The sequence below is a fragment of the Chlamydotis macqueenii genome, unplaced genomic scaffold, assembly GCF_036417535.1.
Source record: "Chlamydotis macqueenii isolate bChlMac1 unplaced genomic scaffold, bChlMac1.mat HAP1_SCAFFOLD_201, whole genome shotgun sequence".
In the NCBI taxonomy this organism is placed as follows: Eukaryota; Metazoa; Chordata; class Aves; order Otidiformes; family Otididae; genus Chlamydotis; species Chlamydotis macqueenii.
Window position 1 is genome coordinate 609,769 of NW_028239093.1, and position 11,292 is coordinate 621,060.

Here is an 11,292-nt window from a genome sequence, read left to right on the forward strand (position 1 = left end):
ACCAACAGGGCTTCGACATTTACCACCAGCTGCACCTGGGCGCACACTGAAAAAAAGCCCCAAAAAATCACGAACGTCGGACGATTGCTCCCACACCGGAAGTGCCAGCAACACAAGCTCTTGCTGCTCCTCACTGCCCATTCCCAGTGCATGTACAGCACCACAGACATCGGGGCTCCGGGCTTTCCCTGACCAACAGGGCTTCGACATGTACCACCCGCTGCACCTGGGCGCCCACTGAAAAAAAACCCCAAAAAATCACGAACGTCGGACGATTGCTCCCACACCGAAATTGCCAGCCAGTCAAGCTCTTACTGCTCCTCACCGGCCATTGGCAGCGCATCTACAGCACCACAGACATCGGGGCTCTGGACATTCCCTGACCAACAGGGCTTCGACATTTACCACCAGCTGCACCTGGGCGCCCACTGAAAAATAACCCCGAAAAATAACTAACGTCTGACGATCGTTCCCACACCAAAAGTTCCAGCAACTCAAGCTCTTGGTACTCCTCACCGCCCATTCCCAGCGCATCTACAGCACCACAGACATCAGGGCTCTGGGCTTTCCCTGATGAACAGGGCTTCGACATATACCACCAGTTGAACCTGGGCGCACACAGAAAAAAAACCCCAAAAAATCACAAACGTTGGACAATTGCTCCCACACCGAAAGTTCCAGCAACTCAAGCTCTTGCTGCTCCTCACCGCCCATTCCCAGCGCATCTACAGCACCACAGACATCTGGGCTCCGGGCTTTCCCTGACGAACAGGGCTTCGACGTTTACCACCAGCTGAACATGGGCGCCCACTGAAAAAAAAAACCCAAAAAAACACAAACGTCGGACGATTGCTCCCACACCGAAAGTGCCAGCCAGTCAAGCTCTTGCTGCTCCTCACTGCCCATTCCCAGCGCATCTACAGCACCACAGACATCGGGGCTCTGGGCTTTCCCTGACGAACAGGGCTTCGACGTTTAGCACCAGCTGAACCTGGGCGCCCACTGAAAAATAATCCCCAAAAATCACGAACGTCGGATAATTGCTCCCACACCGAATGTGCCAGTCTGTCAAGCTCTTGCTGCTCCCCACCGGCCATTGCCAGCGCATCTACAGCACCACAGACATCGGGGCTCCGGGCTTTCCCTGACCAACAGGGTGTCGATATTTACCACCAGCTGCACCTGGGCGCCCACTGAAATAAGATCGCGAATAATCACAAACGTTGGATGATTGCTCCCACACCGAAAGTGCCAGCCAGTCAAGCTCTTACTGATCCTCAGCAGCCATTCCCAGTGCATCTACAGCACCACAGACATCGGGGCTCCGGGCTTTCCCTGACGAACAGGGCTTCAACGTTTACAACCAGCTGAACATGGGCGCCCACTGAAATAAAACCTGAAAAATCAAAAACGTCGGACGATTGCTCCCACACCGAAAGTGCCAGCCAGTCAACCTCTTGCTGCTCCTTACTGGCCATTGGCAGCGCATCTACAGCACCACAGACATCGGGGCTCCGGGCTTTCCCTGACGAACAGGGCTTCGAAATTTACCACTGCTGCACCTGGGGGCCCACTAAAAAAAAATCCTGAAAAATAACGAACGTCGGACGATTGCTCCCACACCGAAAGTGCCAGCCAGTCAAGCTCTTACTGCTCCTCAACGGCCATTGGCACCACATCTACAGCACCACAGACATCGGGGCTCCGGGCTTTCCCTGACCAACAGGGCTTCGATGTTTACCACCAGCTCCACCTGGGCGCCCACTGAAAAAAAACCCCGAAAAATAACGAACGTCTGATGATCGTTCCCACACCGAAAGTTCCAGCCAGTCAAGCTCTCGCTGCTCCTCACGGACCATTTGCACTGCATCTACAGCACCACAGACATCGGGGCTCCGGGCTTTCCCTGACCAACAGGGCATCGATGTTTACCACCAGCTGAACCTGGGTCCCCACTGAAAAAAAATCCCCAAAAATCACGAACATCGGACGATTGCTCCCTCATTGAAAGTGCCAGCCAGTCAAGCTCTTGCTGCTCCTCACCAGCCATTGGCAGCGCATCTACAGCACCACAGACATCGGGGCTCCGGGCTTTCCCTGACCAACAGGGCTTCGACATGTACAACCCGCTGCACCTGAGCGCGCACTGAAAAAAAACCCCAAAAAATCACGAACGTCGGACGATTGCTCCCACACCGAAACTGCCAGCAACACAAGCTCTTGCTGCTCCTCACCAGCCATTGGCAGCGCATCTACAGCACCACAGACATCGGGGCTCCGGGCTTTCCCTGACCAACAGGGCTTCGACATTTATCACCCGCTGCACCTGAGCGCCCACTGAAAAAAATCTCAAAAAATCACGAACATCGGACGATTGCTCACACACCGAAAGTGCCAGCAACACAAGCTCTTGCCGCTCCTCACTGCCCATTCCCAGCGCATCTACAGCACCACAGACATCGGGGCTCTGGGCTTTCCCTGACGAACAGGGCTTTGACATCTACCACCAGCTGAACCTGGGTCCCCACTGAAAAAAAATCCCTGAAAATCACGAACATCGGACGATTGCTCCCTCATTGAAAGTGCCAGCCACTCAAGCTCTTGCTGCTCCTCAGCAGCCATTGGCAGCGCATCTACAGCACCACAGACATCGGGGCTCCGCGCTTTCTCTGACCAACAGGGCTTTGACATTTACCACCAGCTGCACCTGGGTGCTCCCTGAAAAAAAATCCCCAAAAATCACGAACGTCGGACGATTCCTCCCACACCGAAAGTGCCAGCAACACAAGGTCTTGCTGCTCCTCATGGGCCATTGGCAGCGCATCTACAGCAACACAGACATCGGGGCTCCGGGCTTTCCCTCACGAGCAGGGCTTTGACATTTACCACCAGCTGCACTTGGGCGCCCACTGATAAAAATCCCAAAAAATCACGAACATCGGACGATTGCTCCCACACCTTAAGTGCCAGCCTGTCAAGCTCTTGTTGCACCTCACCAGCCATTGGCAGCGCATCTACAGCACCACAGACATCGGGGCTCCGGGCTTTCCCTGACCAACAGGGCTTCGACATTTACCACCAGCTGCACCCAAGCGCCCACTGAAAAAAAACCCCAAAAAATCACGAACGTCGGATGATTGCTCCCACACCGAAAGTGCCAGCCAGTCAAGCTCTTGCTGTTCCTCACCGGCCATTGGCAGCGCATCTACAGCACCACAGACATCGGGGCTCCAGGCATTCCCTGACCAACAGGTCTTCGACATTTACCACCAGCTGCACCTGTGCGCCCACTGAAAAAAAACCCCGAAAAATAACGAACGTCTGACGATCGTTCCCACACCGAAAGTGCCAGCAACTCAAGCTCTTGCTACTCCTCACCGCCCATTCCCAGCGCATCTACAGCACCAGAGACATCGGGGCTCTGGGCTTTCCCTGACGAACAGGGCTTCGACGTTTACCACCAGCTGCACCTGGGTCCCCACTGAAAAAAATATCCCTAAAAATCACGAACATCGGACGATTGCTCCCTCATTGAAAGTGGCAGCCAGTAAAGCTCTTGCTGCTCCTCACGGGCCATTGGCACTGCATCTAGAGCACCACAGGCACGGGGGATCCGGGCTTTCCCAGACCAACAGGGCTTCGACGTTTACCACCAGCTACACCTCAGCACCCACTGAAAAAAAACCCCAAAAAATCACAAACATCAGACGATTGCTCCCTCATTGAATGTGCCAGCCAGTCAAGCTCTTGCTGCACCTCAGCGGCCATTGGCAGCGCATCTACAGCACCACAGACATCGGGGCTCCAGACTTTCCCTGACCAACAGGGCTTCGACTTTTAACACCAGCTCCACACGGGCGCCCAGTAAAAGTAAAATCCCAAAAAATCACGAACTACGGATGATTGCTCCCACACGGAAAGTGCCAGCCTGTCAAGCTCTTGCTGCTCCCCACCGGCCATTGGCAGCGCATCTACAGCACCACAGACATCGGGGCTCCGGGCTTTCCCTGACGAACAGGGTGTCGATGTTTACCACCAGCTGCACCTGGGCGCCCACTGAAATAAGTTCGAAAATAATCACAAACGTTGAATGATTGCTCCCACACCTAAAGTGCCAGCCAGTCAAGCTCTTACTGATCCTCACCAGCCATTCCCAGTGCATCTACAGCACCACAGACATCGGGGCTCCGGGCTTTCCCTGACGAACAGGGCTTCAACGTTTACCACCAGCTGAACATGGGCGCCCACTGAAAAAAAAACCTGAAAAATCAAAAACGTCAGACGATTGCTCCCACACCTAAAGTGCCAGCAACTGAAGCTCTTGCTGCTCCTCACCGCCCATTCTCAGCGCATCTACAGCACCACAGACATCGGGGCTCCGGGCTTTCCCTGACCAACAGGGCTTCGACATGTACCACCCGCTGCACCTGGGCGTCCACTGAAAAAAAACCCCAAAAAATCACAAACGTCGGACGATTGCTCCCACACCGAAAGTGCCAGCAACACAAGGTCTTTCTGCTCCTCATGGGCCATTGGCAGCGCATCTACAGCAACACAGACATCGGGGCTCCGGGCTTTCCCTCACGAGCAGGGCTTCGATGTTTACCACCAGCTGCACCTGGGTCCCCACTGAAAAAAAATCCCTAAAAATCACGAACATCGGACGATTGCTCCCTCATTGAAAGTGCCAGCCAGTCAAGCTCTTGCTGCACCTCAGCGGGGATTTGCAGCGCATCTACAGCACCACAGGCACGGGGGATCCTGGCTTTCCCAGTCCAACAGGGCTTCGACGTTTACCACCAGCTGCACCTCAGCACCCACTGAAAAAAAACCCCGAAAAATCACGAACATCGGACGATTGCTCCCTCGTTGAAAGTGCCAGCCAGTCAAGCTCTTGCTGCACCTCAGCGGCCATTGGCAGCGCATCTACAGCACCACAGACATCGGGGCTCTGGGCTTTCCCTGACCAACAGGGCTTCGACGTTTAACACCAGCTCCACACGGGCGCCCAGTAAAAGTAAAATCCCAAAAAATCACGAACGTCGGACGATTGCTCCCACACCGAAAGTGCCAGCCTGTCAAGCTCTTGCTGCTCCTCACCAGCCATTGGCAGCGCATCTACAGCACCACAGACATCGGGGCTCCGGGCTTTCCCTGACCAACAGGGCTTCGACATTTACCACCAGCTGCACCTGGGCGCACACTGAAAAAAAGCCCCAAAAAATCACCAACGTCAGACGATTGCTCCCACACCGGAAGTGCCAGCAACACAAGCTCTTGCTGCTCCTCACTGCCCATTCCCAGTGCATGTACAGCACCACAGACATCGGGGCTCCGGGCTTTCCCTGACCAACAGGGCTTCGACATGTACCACCCGCTGCACCTGGGCACCCACTGAAAAAAAACCCCAAAAAATCACGAACGTCGGACGATTGCTCCCACACCGAAATTGCCAGCCAGTCAAGCTCTTACTGCTCCTCACCGGCCATTGGCAGCGCATCTACAGCACCACAGACATCGGGGCTCTGGGCATTCCCTGACCAACAGGGCTTCGACATTTACCACCAGCTGCACCTGGGCGCCCACTGAAAAATAACCCCGAAAAATAACTAACGTCTGACGATCGTTCCCACACCAAAAGTTCCAGCAACTCAAGCTCTTGGTACTCCTCACCGCCCATTCCCAGCGCATCTACAGCACCACAGACATCAGGGCTCTGGGCTTTCCCTGATGAACAGGGCTTCGACATATACCACCAGTTGAACCTGGGCGCACACAGAAAAAAAACCCCAAAAAATCACAAACGTTGGACAATTGCTCCCACACCGAAAGTTCCAGCAACTCAAGCTCTTGCTGCTCCTCACCGCCCATTCCCAGCGCATCTACAGCACCACAGACATCTGGGCTCCGGGCTTTCCCTGACGAACAGGGCTTCGACGTTTACCACCAGCTGAACATGGGCGCCCACTGAAAAAAAAAACCCAAAAAAACACAAACGTCGGACGATTGCTCCCACACCAAAAGTGCCAGCCAGTCAAGCTCTTGCTGCTCCTCACTGCCCATTCCCAGCGCATCTACAGCACCACAGACATCGGGGCTCTGGGCTTTCCCTGACGAACAGGGCTTCGACGTTTAGCACCAGCTGAACCTCGGCGCCCACTGAAAAATAATCCCCAAAAATCACGAACGTCGGATAATTGCTTCCACACCGAATGTGCCAGTCTGTCAAGCTCTTGCTGCTCCCCACCGGCCATTGCCAGCGCATCTACAGCACCACAGACATCGGGGCTCCGGGCTTTCCCTGACCAACAGGGTGTCGATATTTACCACCAGCTGCACCTGGGCGCCCACTGAAATAAGATCGCGAATAATCACAAACGTTGGATGATTGCTCCCACACCGAAAGTGCCAGCCAGTCAAGCTCTTACTGATCCTCAGCAGCCATTCCCAGTGCATCTACAGCACCACAGACATCGGGGCTCCCGGCTTTCCCTGACGAACAGGGCTTCAACGTTTACCACCAGCTGAACATGGGCGCCCACTGAAAAAAAAACCTGAAAAATCAAAAACGTCGGACGATTGCTCCCACACCGAACGTGCCAGCCAGTCAACCTCTTGCTGCTCCTTACTGGCCATTGGCAGCGCATCTACAGCACCACAGACATCGGGGCTCCGGGCTTTCCCTGACGAACAGGGCTTCGAAATTTACCACTGCTGCACCTGGGGGCCCACTAAAAAAAAACCCTGAAAAATAACGAACGTCGGACGATTGCTCCCACACCGAAAGTGCCAGCCAGTCAAGCTCTTACTGCTCCTCAACGGCCATTGGCAGCGCATCTACAGCACCACAGACATCGGGGCTCCGGGCTTTCCCTGACCAACAGGGCTTCGATGTTTACCACCAGCTGCACCTGGGCGCCCACTGAAAAAAAACCCCGAAAAATAAGGAACGTCTGATGATCGTTCCCACACCGAAAGTTCCAGCCAGTCAAGCTCTCGCTGCTCCTCACGGGCCATTTGCACTGCATCTACAGCACCACAGACATCGGGGCTCCGGGCTTTCCCTGACCAACAGGGCATCGATGTTTACCACCAGCTGAACCTGGGTCCCCACTGAAAAAAAATCCCCAAAACTCACGAACATCGGACGATTGCTCCCTCATTGAAAGTGCCAGCCAGTCAAGCTCTTGCTGCTCCTCACCAGCCATTGGCAGCGCATCTACAGCACCACAGACATCGGGGCTCCGGGCTTTCCCTGACCAACAGGGCTTCGACATGTACAACCCGCTGCACCTGAGCGCCCACTGAAAAAAAACCCCAAAAAATCACGAACGTCGGACGATTGCTCCCACACCGAAAATGCCAGCAACACAAGCTCTTGCTGCTCCTCACCAGCCATTGGCAGCGCATCTACAGCACCACAGACATCGGGGCTCCGGGCTTTCCCTGACCAACAGGGCTTCGACATTTATCACCCGCTGCACCTGAGCGCCCACTGAAAAAAATCTCAAAAAATCACGAACATCGGACGATTGCTCACACACCGAAAGTGCCAGCAACACAAGCACTTGCCGCTCCTCACTGCCCATTCCCAGCGCATCTACAGCACCACAGACATCGGGGCTCTGGGCTTTCCCTGACGAACAGGGCTTTGACATCTACCACCAGCTGAACCTGGGTCCCCACTGAAAAAAAATCCCTAAAAATCACGAACATCGGACGATTGCTCCCTCATTGAAAGTGCCAGCCACTCAAACTCTTGCTGCTCCTCACCAGCCATTGGCAGCGCATCTACAGCACCACAGACATCGGGGCTCCGCGCTTTCTCTGACCAACAGGGCTTTGACATTTACCACCAGCTGCACCTGGGTGCTCCCTGAAAAAAAATCCCCAAAAATCACGAACGTCGGACGATTGCTCCCACACCGAAAGTGCCAGCAACACAAGGTCTTGCTGCTCCTCATGGGCCATTGGCAGCGCATCTACAGCAACACAGACATCGGGGCTCCGGGCTTTCCCTCACGAGCAGGGCTTTGACATTTACCACCAGCTGCACTTGGGCGCCCACTGATAAAAATCCCAAAAAATCACGAACATCGGACGATTGCTCCCACACCTTAAGTGCCAGCCTGTCAAGCTCTTGTTGCTCCTCACCAGCCATTGGCAGCGCATCTGCAGCACCACAGACATCGGGGCTCCGGGCTTTCCCTGACCAACAGGGCTTCGACATTTACCACCAGCTGCACCTCAGCACCCACTGAAAAAAAACCCCGAAAAATCACGAACGTCGGACGATTGCTCCCACACCGAAAGTGCCAGCCAGTCAAGCTCTTGCTGCTCCTCATGGGCCATTGGCAGCGCATCTACAGCACCACAGACATCAGGGCTCTGGGCTTTCCCTGACCAACAGGGCTTCGATGTTTACCACCAGCTGCACGTGGGTCCCCACTGAAAAAAAATCCCTAAAAATCACGAACATCGGACGATTGCTCCCTCATTGAAAGTGCCAGCCAGTCAAGCTCTTGCTGCACCTCAGCGGCGATTGGCAGCGCATCTACAGCACCACAGGCACGGGGGATCCGGGCTTTCCCAGTCCAACAGGGCTTCGACGTTTACCACCAGCTGCACCTCAGCACCCACTGAAAAAAAACCCCAAAAAATCACGAACGTCGGACGATTGCTCCCACACCGAAAGTGCCAGCCTGTCAAGCTCTTGTTGCTCCTCACCAGCCATTGGCAGCGCATCTACAGCACCAAAGACATCGGGGCTCCGGGCTTTCCCTGACCAACAGGGCTTCGACATTTACCACCAGCTGCACCTGGGCGCCGACTGAAAAAAAACCCCAAAAAATCACGAACGTCGGACGATTGCTCCCACACCGAAAGTGCCAGCCAGTCAAACTCTTGCTGCTCCTCACCAGCCATTGGCAGCGCATCTACAGCACCACAGACATCGGGGCTCCGGGCTTTCCCTGACCAACAGGGCTTCGACATTTATCACCCGCTGCACCTGAGCGCCCACTGAAAAAAATCTCAAAAAATCACGAACATCGGACGATTGCTCCCACACCGAAAGTGCCAGCAACTCAAGCTCTTGCTGCTCCTCACTGCCCATTCCCAGCGCATCTACAGCACCACAGACATCGGGGCTCTGGGCTTTCCCTGACGAACAGGGCTTTGACATCTACCACCAGCTGAACCTGGGTCCCCACTGAAAAAGAATCCCTAAAAATCACAAACATCGGACGATTGCTCCCTCATTGAAAGTGCCAGCCACTCAAGCTCTTGCTGCTCCTCCACAGCCATTGGCAGCGCATCTACAGCACCACAGACATCGGGGCTCCGCGCTTTTTCTGACCAACAGGGCTTTGACATTTACCACCAGCTGCACCTGGGTGCTCCCTGAAAAAAATCCCCAAAAATCACGAACGTCGGACGATTGCTCCCACACCGAAAGTGCCAGCAACACAAGGTCTTGCTGCTCCTCACCAGCCATTGGCAGCGCATCTACAGCAACACAGACATCGGGGCTCCGGGCTTTCCCTCACGAGCAGGGCTTTGACATTTACCACCAGCTGCACTTGGGCGCCCACTGATAAAAATCCCAAAAAATCACGAACATCGGACGATTGCTCCCACACCTTAAGTGCCAGCCTGTCAAGCTCTTGTTGCTCCTCACCAGCCATTGGCAGCGCATCTACAGCACCACAGACATCGGGGCTCCGGGCTTTCCCTGACCAACAGGGCTTCGACTTTTACCACCTCCTGCACCTGGGCACCCACTGAAAAATAAACTTGAAAAATAACGAACGTCTGACGATTGCTCCCACACCGAAAGTGCCAGCAACTCAAGCTCTTGCTGCTCCTCACTGCCCATTCCCAGCGCATCTACAGCACCACAGACATCGGGGCTCTGGGCTTTCCCTGACGAACAGGGCTTCGACATATACCACCAGTTGGACCTGGGCGCACACTGAATAAAACTCCGAAAAATCACAAACGTTGGACGATTGCTCCCACACCTAAAGTGCCAGCCAGTCAAGCTCTTGCTGCTCCTCACCGCCCATTCCCAGCGCATCTACAGCACCACAGACATCGGGGCTCTGGGCTTTCCCTGACGAACAGGGCTTCGACGTTTACCACCAGCTGAACATGGGCGCCCACTGAAAAAAAAACCCAAAAAACCACAAAAGTCGGACGATTACTCCCACACCGAAAGTGCCAGCCAGTCAAGCTCTTGCTGCTCCTCACCGGCCATTCCCAGCGCATCTACAGCACCACAGACATCGGGGCTCTGGGCTTTTCCTGACGAACAGGGCTTTGACATTTACCAACAGCTGCACGTGGGTGCCCACTGAAAAAAAATCCCTAAAAATCACGAACGTCGGACGATTGCTCCCTCATTGAAAGTGGCAGCCAGTCAAGCTCTTGCTGCTCCTCACCAGCCATTGGCAGCGCATCTACAGCACCACAGACATCGGGGCTCCGGGCTTTCCCTGACCAACAGGGCTTCGACATTTACCACCCGCTGCACCTGGGCGCCCACTGAAAAAATCTCAAAAAATCACGAACATCGGACGATTGCTCCCACACAGAAAGTGCCAGCAACACAAGCTCTTGCTGCTCCTCACTGCCCATTCCCAGCGCATCTACAGCACCACAGACATCGGGGCTCTGGGCTTTCCCTGACGAACAGGGCTTCGACGTTTACGACCTCCTGCACCTGGCCACCCACTGAAAAAAAACCTTGAAAAATAATGAACGTCTAACGATTGCTCCCACACCGAAAGTGCCAGCCAGTCAAGCTCTTGCTGCTCCTCAGCGGCCATTCGCAGCGCATCTACAGCAACACAGACATCGGGGCTCCGGGCTTTCCCTGACCAACAGGGTGTCGATGTTTACCACCAGCTTCACCTGGGCACCCACTGAAATAAAATCGCGAATAATCACAAACGTTGGATGATTGCTCCCACACCTGAAGTGCCAGCCAGTCAAGCTCTTACTGATCCTCACCAGCCATTCCCAGTGCATCTACAGCACCACAGACATCGGGGCTCCGGGCTTTCTCTGACCAACAGGGCTTCGAAATTTACCACTGCTGCACCTGGGGGCCCACTAAAAAAAAACCCCGAAAAATAAGGAACGTCTGACGATCGTTCCCACACCGAAAGTGCCAGCAACTCAAGCTCTTGCTGCTCCTCACCGCCCATTCTCAGCGCATCTACAGCACCACAGACATCGGGGCTCCGGGCTTTCCCTGACCAACAGGGCTTCGACATGTACCACCCGCTG